Source organism: Urocampus carinirostris, chromosome 4, assembly GCF_059441175.1.
Source record: "Urocampus carinirostris isolate Australia breed hairy pipefish chromosome 4, RoL_Ucar_1.0, whole genome shotgun sequence".
NCBI classification, from domain to species: Eukaryota; Metazoa; Chordata; class Actinopteri; order Syngnathiformes; family Syngnathidae; genus Urocampus; species Urocampus carinirostris.
The window spans coordinates 8,865,733-8,884,114 of record NC_142352.1 but is presented as its reverse complement, the minus strand read 5'-3'; the positions used below and the strand labels follow the sequence as shown (position 1 = coordinate 8,884,114).

Genomic DNA, 18,382 nt, shown 5'->3' with positions numbered 1-18,382 from the left:
CCACTTGCGTGCGTTTCTCTTAGTTTTATTAGCAAGAAGGGAAAGTATAATATACATGATCCGTAGATCGTTAGTCGTGGGGAGCAGGTTACTCAGACGTGGAAGTGGTATTCCCGTGGCGAGCGACGGCAGTGTCGAGAGCGAGGAAAAACCGATCGGTGGCCGGGAAGGGGGAGCAAAAACGTAGTCTAGTTCAGAAAATGGGTCGGAGCCGGAAATCAAACAGGAATCAGAACAGCAGAGAGTCAGGGTCGGAAGGCTTGCTTCGCGTAGCTGAGGTTCGCAGACGGACTGACAACGGGTGACAGGAAGACGGGGGATTAGAAAGAGACAAGCAACCAATCATAGTCCGAGGTAGTTGCGATCAGACTCAGGTGCCTCACATCAGTAATCATGACACATACTTTTGACGGATTAAAGGCGTCTGATGAGATGTTGGTAGTCTGAATGTTTCAGGATAAAAGGCTACTCCAAGAAAAAATAAATTCGTAAGTGTAAGGTACCACTGTCCTGAAAATGGTCGCCAGCTATCTAAATGGGCCATGTGTGCAATAAAAAATATCAATTTTATGGGGATACACAAATAGACACAGGCTTAGAAATCGAGGTGAGTGCAGCGGTATTGCCTGAAACAAAGACTTTTATTTTAAGTTGAATAACATTGTGATTGATATTTGTACAAATATTCTCTGGTTGATAAATCGTAGTCATCAGTGGGTGGAGTGTTGCGTGGCTTTGGCGACATCCAGTGGACACACTAAAACCAGCATTGTTTGATTAAAAGCGGGTATGTTTTTTTCATGCTTCTCTCAGCATCGTCTCGTGGGCCAAATAATTTCATTGGCGGGCCTGATGCAGTCTCTAAGCTGTGGTTTGGTAACCCAAGGTCCTATTGAGGGCAGCAGTAGCTCAGGAGGTAGAGCGCTCGTCTTGGGATCAAGAGATCCCAGTTTGAATCCCGGCTTGTCCGTGTTACATGTCGAAGTGTCCTTGGGTAAGACACTGAACCCCTAATACCCCCAATAAGCAGGTCAGCGTCTTACATGGCTGCAATACAAGGCCGCTATTGGGAAATGTGAAGCACACTGTAAAGCGCTTTGGGAAGTCATTGACTTGAAAAGCGCTATAGAAATGCAGATCATTTCATTTCATTTCATTTCATTGATAATTATTCATGTGAGTTAGCAGCGGGGTTTTGGGCTCCGTGTTTTTACGAGTGGATACCCACTGGCCACTTTAGTGAATGCAAGAAATATAACGATCTGAAATCACAAATGACTTCCTTCCTTTTCTCCTTGAACTGAAATCTTGCTTGAGGCACATAGCAAAAACACACTTGAAACAAACTAGCGTAGCGTCATTACAGAGCAATCGAGTCTGTGATAAAAGCAAAGTGCAATACTGTCTCACATACAGACCCAACATAAAAAAACATTTGCAGGCGGCTCCTATGTTCTTTCTACACAGAACGGATAAATATCTGACCATCTCTTCATGGCCCGGTCTAAGGGTGGCAATTTACATCTTTAAACTTTTTTTAAAATAACATTATAGGTATTAAAAATAAGGCTACTGTAAATTCCGGACTATAAGCCGCTACTTTTTCCCAAAACTTTCAACCCTGCGGCTTATTCAGTGATGCGGCCAATTTATGTCATTTTTCTAACGGCCGCCAGCGGCGCTCGAGTACAAAAAGTAAGATTTAGACCGGTGGAATATATGCGCAGAGGAAGACTGCAACTTCTTGGCTTGACTAGCGGCGAGAAATCTTTCACTAAAACTGGCTGCATGCGAAAGGCAACTTTTTCGCAAGTCTGCGAGTGGATCCTGACACCATCACCAACGGGTTCCGAAAAGCTGGTGTGCTGCGTGACGGAGAGGAGGGCACAGAATCAGGAATGGATGGGAGCGTGGGACGACGTCTATATGACACCGTTTCTTTCCGACACTGAGGAAGACGACTTTGATGGCTTCAGTTCTAAGGAGGAAGATGAGGACGGTTTACCGTGATTTTTACAAGTACGGTATGTTTTTTTAACAGACCCGTTTACTGTGTTGCGAGCGTGTTGCTAGAGTGTTGTTGTTAGCTGCCCGGTAGAAAGTTATATTATTATTATTAAAGCTTTGAAAACTCTCTCGGTTTACCGTCTTTCTCTGTAAATATGTCTAACCGTGTATAATATGTATTTGCAACTGTATATTTTTGTAATGTATTTATTTGTAAATTACATAAATTGGCCGCATCACTGAATAAGCCGCAGGGTTGAAAGTTAGGAAAAAAAGTAGCTTATAGTCTGGAATTTACGATATATATTTTTGCTAAAAAGAATCACACACAAAAGTTAAGTAAAACTCTATCAAAATCATGTCCACATACTTGAAAGTGTAGCTTAAATGTCCCCCTCTAGCCATATTGATTTGGTGTTTCTTACCTTTTACAACAGTCATTACGCAGTATCAGTGCACAGTGTGCACTCAAATCTTTAATGAACATCCAACAGAATTGTCAGCTTGAGAGCAGATGGCTCATCATTTGCACACAATGGATCCGTTAATGATTTTACCCAGCTGTGCCTTTGGACTCCATTTTTCAAACAATGAGCAATCAGATCATCTATCTCTACTTTCCTCTGTAGTTTTTTTTTTTTTTAAATTCCTGTAGATCTTTTCGTAACAGGTGGTCAGTGTTCCCTCTAAGCTGCGTGCGTGCGCAGTTGCGCAATGCTCGCACATTCTCAGCGCACAAGAAAATCTAGCCAGTGCACAAAAATGAGGGCTCTAAATTACTACCGGTAATTAAGAAGCGGCTTAAAGTTACAGTGCATGAAGGTAAAGATGCACGGGTTCCCTTGACATTGTGTCCTAAATGCGGTATTTTGAAGTCGAGTCGAAGTACAACGAAGTTGAGTAAAGTCAGTAGATTTGTCGAGAACCGGCTTCTTCGTCTCGGCTCACTAAAAAGGAACCGGCTATTTCGGGTCCTAAACGGCTCTTCAGGTTGATTTTGCTTCTTTAATCCCAACATGACCAAATATTATGTAAAATTATGCACAAAATGACTTAAAGGAAGGGGGGAATAGAACAAAAAAGAAAAAAATACCAAAATGAGAAAGAAGTGAAAAGCTGAGAAAAAAAAGAAACAAAAGGAAGAGGAAAAAAAGAAAAACAATTTTAGAAAAAAGCCAGAAAAAAAGAAAAGAAAGAAATGTAGGAAAAAAGTAAATAGAGAACGAAATGAAAAAAGTAACAGCTCGGAAAAAATAAACACAATGAGATTTTTTTAAAGGAATTTTAAAAAATGTAGAAAAAAAAACACGGAAAAAAGAGTTTGTCTCATCTCATCTCATCAGCCGTACCGCTTATCCTCATTAGGGTCGCGGGGGGGCTGGAGCCCATCCCAGCCATCTCCGGGCAGTGGGTGTTGCATTAAAATAATTTCCAATTGTACCAAGTGAATCTTGTTGCCAACATTGTACTTCCACTAAAAAATGTGATTAAGTACAGTTCTGTATCTTACAACTGACTAAATAAGCCCCCAAAAAGGTTAATATTATGTGACAAAATATATCAGGAAATAAAAAGAAATGGATATCTTGTGAAAGACGTTTGTAGGCCGTACAACCTTTGCAACAATACATGAGTCAATTCATTCAAAAGAGAAAAATAATTTTGCATTGCCGGAAACTCAGCAAAATGTATCTTGATGTCAAGTTTTGGACATGTTTGATAATGAATTATCTTGCCACACTTGGGATTATGGTTGCTCACTGTTGTTTCAAGCGTTGCTCACCGACTTTGTGTGAACGCTCAGTTCCGTGGAAAATTACAGGGAACATTGCAGGTGGTCCTAGAGCACCAATTCAGGATGTTATTAGCTTTGAAACATTTGGAGTATCAATTACAGTAACACTTATGTTTTGCAGTTTGATTCAGAGCTGACCTTGAATAAAAACTTTATTTCGAACATTATAAAATAAAAACAGGACAAAAACAATGACTCAACAACAAAATAATGTTAACATAACATGTTTGAAAAGGGGTAGTAAGAAGCAGACGCTTATTTTCCCCATCCCTTCATCTCATTTTACAGACAACTGCAGAACTCAGGGCCACATACAAATTTAGGCGGCTTGATTTTGGCTATTGGGCGGCATGGCAGCCCAGTGTTTAGCGCTATTTCGTGTGACCATCAATAAACACCGAACTTGACACTATGAATAAAGAAATTGTGGAATATAATTCCGTATATGATTTGGGGATCTTGTCCCTCATACAGATATCATCTATGCCAGGGAAGCCATGATGTACTCGAAGAACAGATTGCTCCAGCCCAACGTTGGGAAATGAACAACAAACAAAAACAACAAAAAACCCTTTGCTTTGTGAAGACCAGGAAAACTGACTCATTATTACTATTATTTATACGGTAAATTCCGGACTATAGAGCGCACCTGATTATAAGCCGCACCCACTACATTTCGGGAGGTAAACCGATTTTGTACATTCACAAGCCGCACCTGTATATTAGCCACATGCGCCCACATTGAAAAAATGCAACACAAACACAAAAATAACCCATACCCGACACAGTCTAAAAATCACAGCCGGCAAAATGATCGGAAAATGATACCGGTACACAACGTTTGATGCAGACCTGCAGAGTCCGAGTGCCCGTTGAAAGCAATGCGAAGGAAAAAAGTGTATATTTCCAAAGGTAAGGGTGGGAAAAATATATATCCACTATTGTCGGCTGCGTCCACAAAAGCGTCTCACCTTTACTCCACTTCCCGTCAGCCCGCGTTTGCCCCGCCCCTTCTTTCTCATTTGCTCGCACAAAACATATCAGAATAAGTTTCTAAAATAAATACATTACAAAAGTATACAGTTGCAAATACATATTATACATGGTTGCACATATTTACAAAGAAAGACGGTACACCGAGAGAGTTCAAAGCTTTAATAATAATATAACTTTCATCTCAAACCGTGCCTGTGAAGGGTAGCAAAACGCTACTAGCAACACGCTCGCGACACATTAAACGGGTCTGTTAAAAAAAATATACCGTACTTGTAGAAATCACGGTAATCCGTCCTCATCTTCCTCCTTATTACTGACGTCGTTAAAGTCGTCTTACTTCAGTATGGGTAAGAGACTTTGTCATATAGACGTCGTCCCACGCTCGTCGTCCCACGCTCCTTTATTCAAAAACACGCTAGCAACACGCCCGCAAATTGCTTTTCTTTTTGCAATTTGCATGATGAGGATATGTCTACGCTAATTTAATTTGTGCACAAGCTAAGAAGTATATTCCACCAGTCTAAATCTTACCCTTTGTACTTGAACGCCGCTGGCGACCGTTAGAAAAATGACATAAATTGGCCGCATCACTGAATAAGCCGCAGGGTTGAAAGTTTGGAGAAAAAGTAGTGGCTTATAGTCCGGAATTTATGGTAAATGACATTTACGAAACTCGATAAGAACCAGCTCTTCCAAATTTGAAAGAATATCAATTTAGCTTAAACTTTCCATTTCGTATGTGTAACCGATGATTGTTATTGTTAATTTTTTTAACACCATCCGCCGCATTGTCCATTGGTCAGTTCTGCACTGCTGATCCTAATGTTCTCGACGTCAGATTATCTGTGTCGTTTGAATAATCTAACAAACTACATTTATATACATGACATGGAAAACTGAATCACACAAAAGAATAAAGGATATTGTTGAGACAAGCCCTCGCAGTCTTAGAAAACAGGAACGGGAAAATAAATTCGGTGGCATTAATTAAACTACTGATCCATAAAACTAGTTAAGATAATCTACTGGGGCGGCAGTAGCTCAGGAGGTAGAGCACTCGTCTGGGGAACATGAAATCGCAGGTTCTCATCTCATCAGCTGCACCGCTTATCCTCAGTAGGGTCGCAGGGGTGCTGGAGCCCATCCCAGCAATCATCGGGCAGTGGGCAGGGGACACCCTGAACTGGTTGCCAGCCAATCGCAGGGCACACGGGGACAGACAACTCACTCGCTCAGTCACACCTAGGGACAATTTGGAGTGGCCAATTCACCTGAAATGCATGTCTTTGGAATGTGGGAGGAAACCCACGCAAGCACGGGGAGAACATACAAACTCCGCACAGTAAGGCCGGGAGCTGGATTTGAACCCACGCAGGAGGTTCCCACGACCTCAGAACTGCGCTAACCACTGCGCCGCCGTGCTGCACATGTCAAAGTGTCCTTGGGTAAGACACTGAACCCCTAATGCCCCCAATAAGCAGGTTAGCGCCTTACATGGCTGCACGGCCGCTATTGGGAAATGTGAAGCACACTGTAAAGCGCTTTGGGAAGTCATTGACTTGAAAAGCGCTATATAAATGCAGATCATTTCATTTCATGTTATTTCATTTACTTATTTAAATGATCCGGAATGGAATATTATTTGCCCTTGCACCAAAACAGTTTGTTGTGAAATACTTTCTTGCCTACTTTTGGGTCAGACAAAGCCGCACATTGAGGGTGTGTGGGATTCTTAGGAGCGAGGGGGTGGGTGGGATTGGCCGAATAGCAAAAAAGAAACCTTTTCTTCAGAAAAGTATTTCCATCCCTTTGGTAGCATCCTTCAGTCGAGGAATAGGGAAAAGGAGAACCATGGCTTGGTTTTGTCATGCTTCCTGGCTGGGGAGACGAGACCGTGGCTTTTAGCCTTGTTGGTTGCCATGGGGTTTGGGGTTTTTAAGGGTTATTGATCTTTCTTCGTTATTCATTATCCATTATCGGTCAGTTCATAATACGCTACAAAGCCTAGGAGCCGGGACACTTACTCTCAGCCAAAAGGCCAAGCTAAGGTCCTAGCCCTAAAGCCTTGCTACGATCATTGCGAATGCACCGTTCCCGGAGGTACTGCAATACCGGGCCGATGCGTGGAGTGGACAGAGCAAGCTCATATTCCATCTCCGAAATGCAAAAATCAAAGATACTGACTTCATCCACGGCCAGAAGTTTCTGGCCGTGAGGCCAAGTTAAGGTCCACGGCCAGAAGTTTCTGGCCGTGAAGCAGATGCCGTTGAGCCGGGACACTTACTCTCAGCCAAAAGGCTAAGCTAAGGTCCTAGCATTAAAGCAGGTCGCCTAGGCAGGCGTTGACTCCTCCCCCTCTTCGAGCACGTGTGAAGGCAGCCGGAAGAGAAGAGTGAGTTTGGTGCAGATCATACAGGAAAGTACCTCTAAACTTTGGGGCTGATGAACTAACCAATCAGCTGTACTAAAAATAAAAGTCTTAACACACCTGACTTTATTGGGGTTTAAACTAGAGTGAACCAGAGTTTTAGAGCATGTCAAGTCATCCTACTCACCTGCCTGGTATCTGCTTTGTCTCTCTACTCTTGAAAGGCTAACATCAGCTCCCGCTTTCTCTGTGATAGCCCGAGGCAGTGCTGATGTTGTGCAATGTTCTGTGAAAATGCTTCGGAGAATCCCTACTAGCTTCTTGATCAAAAGCTTCTTGCTATCCTTCCAATTGTTCATGTGGCAGGGTGGGGAGCAGTCTCTGCGCACTGCTCGCACAGTCTCGACGCACAAGAAAATCTAGCCAGCGCACAAAAATGAGGGCTCAAAATTACTTATTAAGAAGCGACTTAAGTCAAAGTTACAGTGCATGAAGGTAAAAATACACGGGTTCCCCTGACGTTGTGTCCTAAATGCAATATTTTGAAGTCGAACGAAGTTGGGTAAAGTTAGTAGAGTATGTCGGGAACCGGCTTCTTCGGCTCGGCTCACTAAAAGGAACCGGCTCTTTTGGGTCGAAAACGGCTCGTCAGGTTGTTTTTGCTTCTTTAATCGCAACATGACCAAATATTATGTAAAATTATGCACAAAATGACTTAAAGAAATGGGGAAATAGAACAAAAAATAAAAAAATACCAAAATGAAAAAGTAATGAAAAGCTGCGAAAAAAAGAAACAAAAGGAAGAGAAAAAAGAAGGAAATTTAGAAAAAAGCCAGAAATAAAGAAAGGAAAGAAATGTAGGGAAAAAAAGTAAATAGAGAACAAAAAGAAAAAAGTAACAGCTCGGAAAAAATAAACACAATGAGATTTTTTTAAAGGAATTTTTAAAAAAGTAGAAAAAAAACACGGAAAAAAGAAGAAAAAGTTTGTGTTGTATTCAAATAATTTCCAATTATATCAAGTGAATCTTGTTGCCAACATTGTACTTCCACTAAAAAAATGTGATTAAGTACAGTTCTGTATCTTACAACCGACTAAATAAGCCCCCCAAAATGTTAATATTACGCGACAAAATCTATCAGGAAATAAAAAGGTTTGGATATCTTGTGAAAGAATTGTAAGAACAAACGACGTTTGTAGGCCGTACAACCTTTGCAATAGTACATGAGTCAATCCATTCAAAAGAGAAAAATAATTTTGCATTGCCGGGAACTTAGCAAAATGTCAAGTTTTGGACATGTTGATAATTAATTATCTTGCCACACTTGGGATTATGGTTGCTCACTGTTGTTTCAAGCGTTGCTCACCGACTTTGTGTGAACGCTCAGACCCGTGAAAAATTACAGGGAACATTGATGGGGAGTTACCTGCCTCTGATATTTTGATATATCTCACGCATCACAAAATCATATTTATGATCACTGACGGTTGTGTGACAAGGTTTTTGGATACAGACAAGACCACAGTGAGACCCACATATACATGAAGGTAAACAGTCTAAGTCTGTTTTTATTTTACTTTCATGTCCATAGTTCATTGTGTATGTCAGACTTTATAATTTTATAGTGTCATGATCCTGCACTCTGTGGTCAGTTTCTCTGTATGCTTGCTCTCGTCTCTCTTACTCAACCTTACCTCATTTAGTCACTCATTTAGGGGTTCTATTGCAGGTTTGTTGCCGTTCTCATGACATTTGAAGCCCCCCTGTCACAACGCTCTTGTCTATCCAGTCTAGCCCTGCTTAGCCTCCCTGACTACAAATACTTGGGACAGGATATGCTGCTTGGAGTCACTGGATCTTGAAACCTTTCGCCTGTCCATTTGGTCATGCTTTTTTGCCTCTGGTACTCTGGACACTGATGCCTCGCTGCCTGCCACTCCCATAGATAGATAGAGATAGATAGATAGATACTTTATTCATCCCCGCAGGGAAATTCACATTTCCAGCAGCATCCCTGAGCTGAGAACAATACAATAATAAAGCAAAAAGAATACAATATACAAATACCCAATGTGACGTTCAAATGCCCACTGTAGCGTGTTATATAGAATATCTAAATAGTGCTACACAGAATACATATTGCAATAAAATTTGGTAATATGCAATGTAGGGGGTGTGGTTTAATGTGGGCTTTTACTCTGCCGGGTAGAGTTAAAGAGCCTCATGGCATGAGGAAGAAAAGATCTCTTCAGTCTGTCCGTAGTACAAGACAGTGACAGCAGTCTGTCGCTAAAGCTGCTCTTCTGTCTGGAGATAATGCTGTGTAGTGGATGCGATGGATTGTCCATGATTGACCGCAGCTTTTCCAGTGCCCGTCTCCTGTACGTTTTTGCCATAAAAAAAGTAAGTTTATTATGCATTTTAAGACGTGTAAGAAGTACAAGAAAATCTGTACGGAAAAACGCAAATTTGTCAATTTTGGGTACCATCCGGTCTACACCAACTATCACCAGACGGCAAATCAATCAAGTCAAACGAGTTCGCCGCGGTAACCTCTATCTCTGTATCGTTTTTTTACGTTGCAAACGAAGCGAGCGGTTTGATGCTACTGTGCGCATGCATCTGCCGCCTCGGATTTCATGTGGTAGTTATGTAGTGAAAGGAAGTCCGTCTCTTTTCAGAGAACCGCCTTTTTTTTGGAATGTATTTAATTGTATTTATTTTAGACACTTATTCTGATACGGGTGGACGAAAAATGAGGGGCGGAACAAACGCGGGGTGGGGACCGCTAAAGGTGAGGGACAGACAGGGAAAACAAGAGGGGGTAAAAAGTTGGTTAAAGAAAAAGGAGTTGCGTGAGTAAATGTGTTCATCTGATATATTTTTCCCACCCTTACCTTTGGAAATATACACTTTTTTCCTTGGATTACTTTCAACGGGACCTGGACTCTGCAGGTCTGCATCAAACCTTAAGAACCGGTATCATTTTTCGTTCATTTTGCCGGCTGTAATTTTTAGACTGTGGACTTTAACGAAGGACATTGCGGGACTTGAAGTCGGGTTTGGGTTAATTTTGTGTTTGTGTTTGTGTTACATGCTTAAATGTGGGCGCATGCCGCTCATATACAGGTGTGGCTTGTGTATGTAATAAATCGGTTTTCCTCTTAAAATGTGGTGGGTGCGGCTTATAATCAGGTGCGCTCCATAGTCCGGAATTTAAGGTAGTATAAAAGGAGAAAATGAAAAAATACAGGTTTGTGATTATCCCTGTATTCAGTATATTACCAACAATAATTTAATGCAGAATATGAATTCATATTTTGAATAAGAAAATGTATTATTCTAGTTAATAATATTTTCATGTATTTTTTCCTTCTACAGTGAAAGCCCAAGCTACTTAATTTTTGAACTTTTTTTAATAATAAACTTCAGGTTCGGGTTCAAACTTCAGGTTCGGGTTCGCGCCCCGGCCGAGTCATTCCTAAGACTTAAAAAGTGGTCGGCGGCGCCCTCTCTTGGCTGCGGCTGCATCGGGTCAGATGCAATCGACATTTCGTTCTGTGTACATTGTTACACAGAATGACAATACAAGGAAATTATTATTATTATTATTATTATTTATGTCGAGCAACTCAGTATCTCACAACAAAATGTTAATGAACAATATATATGATATAACGAAACACATGTACAATAAAGCATATTAAACTACATCAATAAACACGTTTGAAAAAAAAAATAACCAACTGTTATCACGTGCGCACTTGCCTTCTTTTGCTTTCGCTTTTAATATCGGTAAACGGAGTGTTTTAGCCCCTAACTATGCCTCCGAAGAAGGTCGGTGCAAGCAGGACAGGTGAAAAAAGAAAAGTTGTTCGTACATCTATTGCCTTTAAGAAAGACATAATAGCTAAATATGAAAGAGGTGTCCGAGTTTACGATATTGCTAGGGAATACAGCATGCGCCTTCTGCTGACCACCACAAAGGTAAGAAATCCTATTCATAATTATTTTCTTTATCTTTTTTTTTTTTAACACGTTCATGTTAGCACAATCTTTCGTACGGAAGATTACGATAACGCGAACGTACGATTAGCCTGGGTTAGCTCTATGATTACGTTGAACATTCAGGTAAACATTCAGGGTGTTGGAACTGAGCCCACAATTCAGGGTGTTGGAACAGAGCCCCCTTTCCAATGAAGCGCTAGCCACTTGTGGTGCTAAATGACTTGTAAACGACCTGATTTTTTTATTTTTACACGTTCATGTTAGTGTAATCTTTCGTACAGAAGATTACGATAACGTGAGCGTACGATTAGCCTGGGTTAGCGTCATGTTTACGTTAAACATTCATGGTAAACATTCAGGGTGTTGGAACGGATTAAAACGATTTACATTATTTTCAATGGGATAAATGATTTCGGTGATTGAACAAATTGGTTCTCGAACAGGGTTCTGGAACGGATTATGGTCGAGAACCGAGGTTCCACTGTATGTGCTTCTGCATTGTGCTTCCATTCCTTTCTGAAAGGGGACTCTAAGTAAACTATCTTCAGCTTTTACATCCTTTTGCTTTCAATTGTTAACACCTGTTAGTAGGTAGTTGTGCCAAATCATGAAAGAATACTAACTTGTGCATTTATAGGTCAGTTCAGTTTCTGAACGTCATTAATTAGCAATAAAATACAACGTTTTGTGATAAGGAGATGATAAATGAGTCATCCTAGCCATAATGAGTCCAACCGCACAATGGCGAGAATTTCAAGTAATATGTGGAAAAATTAATACAGAGCTCTGCAGTTGAATCTCTTTGAATGATAACACTGTGGCTGTTTTTCAATAGAGAGAATAACCTGGTTTTACCGAATTTGCAACAAAACCCATCATGCATTTTCAAAGCAGAACATACCTGCAAAAACATTTTGAATGTCACTAAATGTCAAAAACATTACAGAAAAAAAAAAGATATCCCCAACTTATTTCTGCCTGCTCTTTATTATCTTGACTCTGGATTAATCTAAAAAAGTTTTCTTATTATATTATTATCAAAGCAAATCAAATCACCTGTGCCCGCTCCTTTGGCGCCAACTGCCTCGGACTTTGATTGGCTCCCTGTCCCTATTTAAACCCACTCCTATCTGTCCCCTTTTGTCAGTCCGTCTGCTAACCTCAGTTAACACTAGGCAAGCCTTTTTCGACCCTGACTCCCACCTGTCCCTTGTTTTGCCCCCGTCTGTCCCCCAGCTCCGACCCGTTTTTGATCCTGACCACGTCTACTCTCCCGTCCCTGCTTTCGACCTATTTTTGTCCCCGACCACTACTCTCCTTTCCTGGCTTACGACTCGCTTACGACCCCGACCACGTTTTTGCTCTCCTGTCCTGGCTACTGACCAGTTTTTCCGTTCCCAACCCCGCCATCGCTCGCCACGGAAGATCCACTTCCGCGTTCAGTGCGACCTGCTTCCTGCGCCTTTTGAACTCCAGATCGTGGGCGCAGCCCTTCTTCTTTCCTTTAATAAAACTTGTGAGAAACGTTACACAATTGGGTCTGGTTTCCATTCTGGTCCTGACATCAAAGAGCAAAGGGATGACCGGTTGAAGCCCATAAGCTTTTAGGAGACCCCTCAATAACTTCGGACGCTTTTTTTATTAATAAATTAAACTGGTTATCGTGCTTTGTTTCGTTATAACAGTCATTCATTAGTCGATTTAAAATAATCACATGGTTTGAATGACAATATAATTTTTACTGGTCTGTCTTTTGTAACAAAATATATGTTTAATAAGACTGTACAAACAGAGACAAAGAAGAACAATGACGAGTGGATAGTAAAAAGGAAAAAACTAGTGAGAGAGAAGCTTGGCCGGAACCCAACAAAGTGATTGAAATTTTAGACCCAACTGACTGAAATTCAAATTGGATCGGACTTGGGCTCTGGCTCAAGATCTGAACTCTGCGCTAAAAGCAGGGGGGAAAGTGTCATGATTACTGATTCGGGGCACCTGCAGCTGCCCCTTTGGCGCCAACAGCCATGGTCGCTGATTGGCTCCCTGCCACTATTTAAACCCCCCGGCTCCCTTTTACCAGCGTCAGACCGTCTGCGAACCTATGCTTTCAGCTAGGCAAGGTCTGTACCTTCTGACATTCTCCTGACCTGTTTTCTCCTGCCTGATACCTGTTGCCGACCTGTCTCTGGACCCGTTTCTGCTTTGCTCTTCCGTCCCGGCCATCGACCTGTTTTGCCCTGTTTCCTGCCTGATACCTGTTGCCGACCTCTTTTCTGGACTCGTTACCGCCCTTGCTCCCCCGTCCCGACTATCGACCAGTTTTCCCGCTGCCTATAACTATCCTCGCTCGACACGGAAGTGCCACTTCCGCGTTCCTGCCATCAGCTATCTGTGTCCGACGATCATCGGATCGTGGAAGCAAGCACTGCTCTCTTTCTCAATAAAACCGAGTAAAAACAAACGCAATCGGGTCCTGTCTCCGTTCCTGGCTTGTGACAGAAAGGCTTTCCGCTCCTGGATCCAAAATGTATATATCATCACAACTAAAACATTTAAAATTTCTTTAAAATCGACCTCCTTTCCTTCTCCTCCAAGGTCGAAGCAAGTTGCATTGCTTTCAAACGTTCTGTGTTGTGGCATCGGCGATAAACAGTAAAATCGGTCACGCCTTTAATATTTTGAGAGCGCTGTGGGGGGCATTGTTAGCTCTGAAAAGAAAAGTGGCACCCCAAGTGCTTACAGCAATTTCAGGCTTGCCAGTTTGAAGTCACTCGTTTGGGAGGAAACACGTTTATTGTATTGAAGCATACATTTTCAAAAGATCCATAGCAACCGATTACCTGGAAAAAATATAATGACTCTAAACTTTTACGAAAGTTGAAGTACTTCTGAAAATTTCAATTCAAAGCACAAGCAAGATTCTTTCCAAAGCCATCACGAAAATTACAGTGTATGCAACTGATCAATATTTTTGTACAATGATCTTTGATCGTCGGTAGCAGTGTCTGAAATAACGTCTGCCCGGAAGCCCGAGGCGAGCATCTTTTACGTCAGGCATACAACTTACAAAACGTCTCCGCCCGGGTAGCCGACAACTTTTTTCAAGAAAGAAAAAAAAAAAAAAGATTTTTTTTTCCAAAAAAATGTTTGCTTTATTTTGATTTCAAAATATTTGTTCGGTTTGGAAATTTTGATATTTCGGTTCGTTTGGCAATTTGCATACTCGGCAGCCAATCAGAAGCCTGCATCGAATAACTTCGTGCTTCCGGACTTTCCCGAGCCTTATAAGGTTCGTGCATTTGCATATCATTTTCCAAAGTAGGCGCACAGAGAACACAAGAAAAATGAAGAAGATAATGAGAAGTGGTTAGGAATCAAGCCCGAACTGTCACGGGGAGACCGGACCAGAATGGAGGCAGGAGGCAGGAAGGGAGAACTCAATTGCATTGACGATCAAATTAGTAAAATAAAAGTCGTCCAAAACTCAGGGACAAGACAGAACAAACAGGCTTTAACTGAAAACGTGCAAACACAGGTTTCTTCCGACTCAAACAAAACAGGACAGAGCAAAACAGAACGGGAGATGCAGACAGAAAATGCAAAACAGAAAATGCAATGAGCCAGCACCCGCAAAACCCACAACCCACCCTTAAGTAGCACACACGCAAATTAGCTGATCTACTGCAGCCGTGCCCAGGGGGCGGGGCCAGCCGGTCACCACGGCGACCATGCTGGACACGAAAAAAACCTCAGCCCCAGAAGAAATAATCAAAAGAAGCTGACAAAATGTATGACGCTAGGAAACGTAAACGTACAATAAAAGCATCTGGATAGACACAACGCAAACATTCTATGAATGAAGATGAGTAAATACAGGTACATACTGATGGCAGATGGAAAACAGTGATGTCATATACGTGCAATGAATTTTATAAGTAGATTTATAATAAACATACTTTTAAAGAGTTGTTCTCTTATATATTCTGAGTATCAATCCTTAATACTTTGCAATAATGTCCGGTAACTTTTTGTCCTGAGTTTCAGACACTGGTCGGTAGTAATGATTTAAGGGGGCGGCAGTGGCTCAGGAAGTAGAGCGCTCGTCTTGGGATCAAGAGATCGCAGTTCGAATCCCGGCTCCTCCGTGTTACATGTCTAAGTGTCCTTGGGTAAGACACTGAACCCCTATTGCCCCCAATAAGCAGGTTAGCGCCGCTATTGGGAAGCACATTGTAAGCAACACGTGGTAAGCTTTCTCTCCTGGCTTTGATCTCTTTGATCTCCGGCAAAACTAACATAAAATGCGACAGAAACAAGATAAAAATAAATCCTAACAGCTTGCCAACATCATTTTTGCCGTTCCATGTATTCCGTTACTCCCCAAGCCTGCACAAAATTCAGTAATTGTATTCATATTTAGTTTATTTTGTCTTTTATTAGCATATTTGGTATTGGAGTTATCCAAAAGTAATTGAAAGTAATCCAGTTAAAGTAACCCTACCCAACCCTGCTAATTCACTGGTTTTAAATACCACGAGACATTCTTGAAACGTAACCCTCCAGTAAAACGAGGGAATACTGTACTCTGTTTGAATCTAACCTATGTTTTTTGGTAGTGATTCTCAATATAAACTCATCTAGTTTTTATTTCTCCCCAAAAGCGTCTAGAGTAAGGAATAGCGGCAAGAGATGTAGATCCTTAATTTATGAGTTATGGGGGTTGCGCTTGCTATTCGTTGATGCCTCAGAGGAAGGTGATTAAACAGATAAAGTTGTTTCCTAACTGTCTTTTTTGCTTTGCACGACAGCGCCATGGGACTTGTGTCGGTTGCTGCTCACGAGAGCCTTTCAAATGAAAACATTTGAGAATACCAAATTGTGTTCATGACATCTAATCATGCTTCAAAGCCTTAATGGAAATAATTAATTTTGTTACTGCTCATCGCGAGTTTATAACATGCTATCGCCAGGATTATGGAGGGAATAAATATTTATGGAACATTTTGTTCATAAACAATGATGACGTAGACGAACGTGTTCCTGCCTCTTAAAATTTATCTAATTTGCATTCAGTCCTACTTAAAATGCAGGTTGGTTTGGGGCACATTTGGACTTTGAATACCGCTGAAACTATGAAGGATATAAAAACACATCTGGTATACTCAGGAGCTTGTAATGTCTTTTTCCAAAGGGAATTTTAAAAGATGTTGAGCACAATAAGACACGCGAGACACATTAAGCTGGTTGTCAAATTCTTGCCAAATATGTCCCAGTATTGCATTGACAGCGTATGTCATTCGTACCATCAGCTCATGCGTGTCTCTTGAATAGAGGGCACATAAACTAATCCTTTCACAAATTCCCACAAAAACAAATTGCATGGTGCGAGATCTGGGTGGTCTGGACATGAGACCATGATCATTCTGCCCAAACCGTCCAATCAATCTCTCTGGCAGAGAAGTGTTCAGAAACTGTCCATCCCTGAGATTCCTGTGTGTTGGTGGCCCATCCCGTTGACGTCACCAGGCTCTTTTTCACTCAACTTAAACAGTAACCAGTTTTCCAGCATGTCAAGGTACGTCTCACCATTGACTGTTGCTATTTCGAAGAATATTCTTTACTATTGCACAAAACACAATCACCTTTGGGGAATCTCAATGATGTTTAAGAAGTTCGAGTATGCGAGTGTTATGGGGTTACCATTTATGTGGAAGAAAGAAGAATATTACTAGAACAGCTTTCTTCCATCTTCGCAACATTGCTAAAATTCGCCCTATGCTGTCAGTCGGATGCGGGGATTATAATTCACGCTTTTGTTACTTCCCATCTCGATTACTGTAATGCACTACTCTCCGGTCTCTCGAAGTCCAAAATCAAGAGCCTTCAGCTGGTACAAAATGCTTCAGCGAGGCTTTTAAGAAAGTTTGATCACATTGCCCCGATTTTAGCGAACCTGCATTGGCTCCCTGTTAACTTAAGATGTGATTATAAGGTTCTGTTGGTGGAATACAAAGTCATGCATGGACTTGCTCCCTGATATCTTTCCCCCTATGTTCCGGTCCGGAGCCTTCGCTCTGAAAATGCCGGTCTACTAGTGATCCCAAGAGCCAAGAAGAGATCCGCAGGTTCGAGAGCGTTCTCCATTCAGGCCCTAGTGCTGTGGAATGCTCTTCACCCTGATATTTGATCTGCAACCTCAATGGAAATGTTTAAATCTAAGCTTAAAACACACTTCTATTCTATAGCATATGAATAACCTATATTTCATGTTGATAATATATATTATTTTCCCTCATGTAGGTTTTAGATGATGGGATGGTGTCATAATAGTCTGTAGTTTGCAATAGTCTTTGATCTGTGCAACCTTTTGAGACTCTTTGTGATTAAGGGCTATACAAATAAACATGACTTGACTTGACTTGACTTGAAAGTCTCCATTGAGACTAAAAACAATCCTGTCATCAAGTCCATTGTCTTCCATCTTCTGTTGCATTGCAATGCAAAAGTCACAACAAGCTAGTTTATCAGTCTCCTTTAACTGATGTACTGACTGTAGCTTGTAAAGTGTCATGTGCAGTCATTTATCGAGTTATGCCAAACAGTTGTAGGACACTGACATTCCCTACTGGCTTTTCTGATGAATTTACGGTGATTTGTTTAATCAGATCTACTCAAGTTGAGGGGCATCCTGTTCTTTTAGCTCGGCATAAGCACCCATCCATTAAGTATTTACAGTGCCAATCTCACCATGGACATCCTTCTCATATTACAAAATGAACCTTAAATAACTGCCCATGATTCAGTTTTTGCAAATTCAAGCACACAAAACGCCTTTCCTGGTTGAGTGAACGCCATTAATTGTTCTAAAAAGTAATTGTATAAATATCAAGATGGCGGCGCCCCTATTCGGCTGCGGCTACATCGGCTCGCTACAGTTTTTTACACTTCGGTCATAAAACCCAGTCCTCGACTCAGTTTTGACGGCGAACAAAGTCAACTCAAACCGCAGATTAATATATGATCGCAGTTATTTTGCTGGATATGCGATCATCCAGAAATCAAGCGCTCGGTGCTACTACCACTCGGGAGTGTTTACTTAGCCTCGGACTGCTACGTCAACAAGACCCAGCGGCCTACAAAGCAGCGAAGCAGAGTGGCAAGAGAGCGGTGTGACCGAAGGAGGAAGCCAGGTTGGCGGGCCGGGCTA

General features: G+C 41.5%; 1 pseudogene; it reads right to left on the bottom strand.

The window, feature by feature from the left end:
- Nucleotides 1-6,876: 6,876 nt before the first annotated feature.
- LOC148366786 (U2 spliceosomal RNA) lies at nucleotides 6,877-7,108 on the bottom strand (annotated as a pseudogene).
- Nucleotides 7,109-18,382: the final 11,274 nt, after the last annotated feature.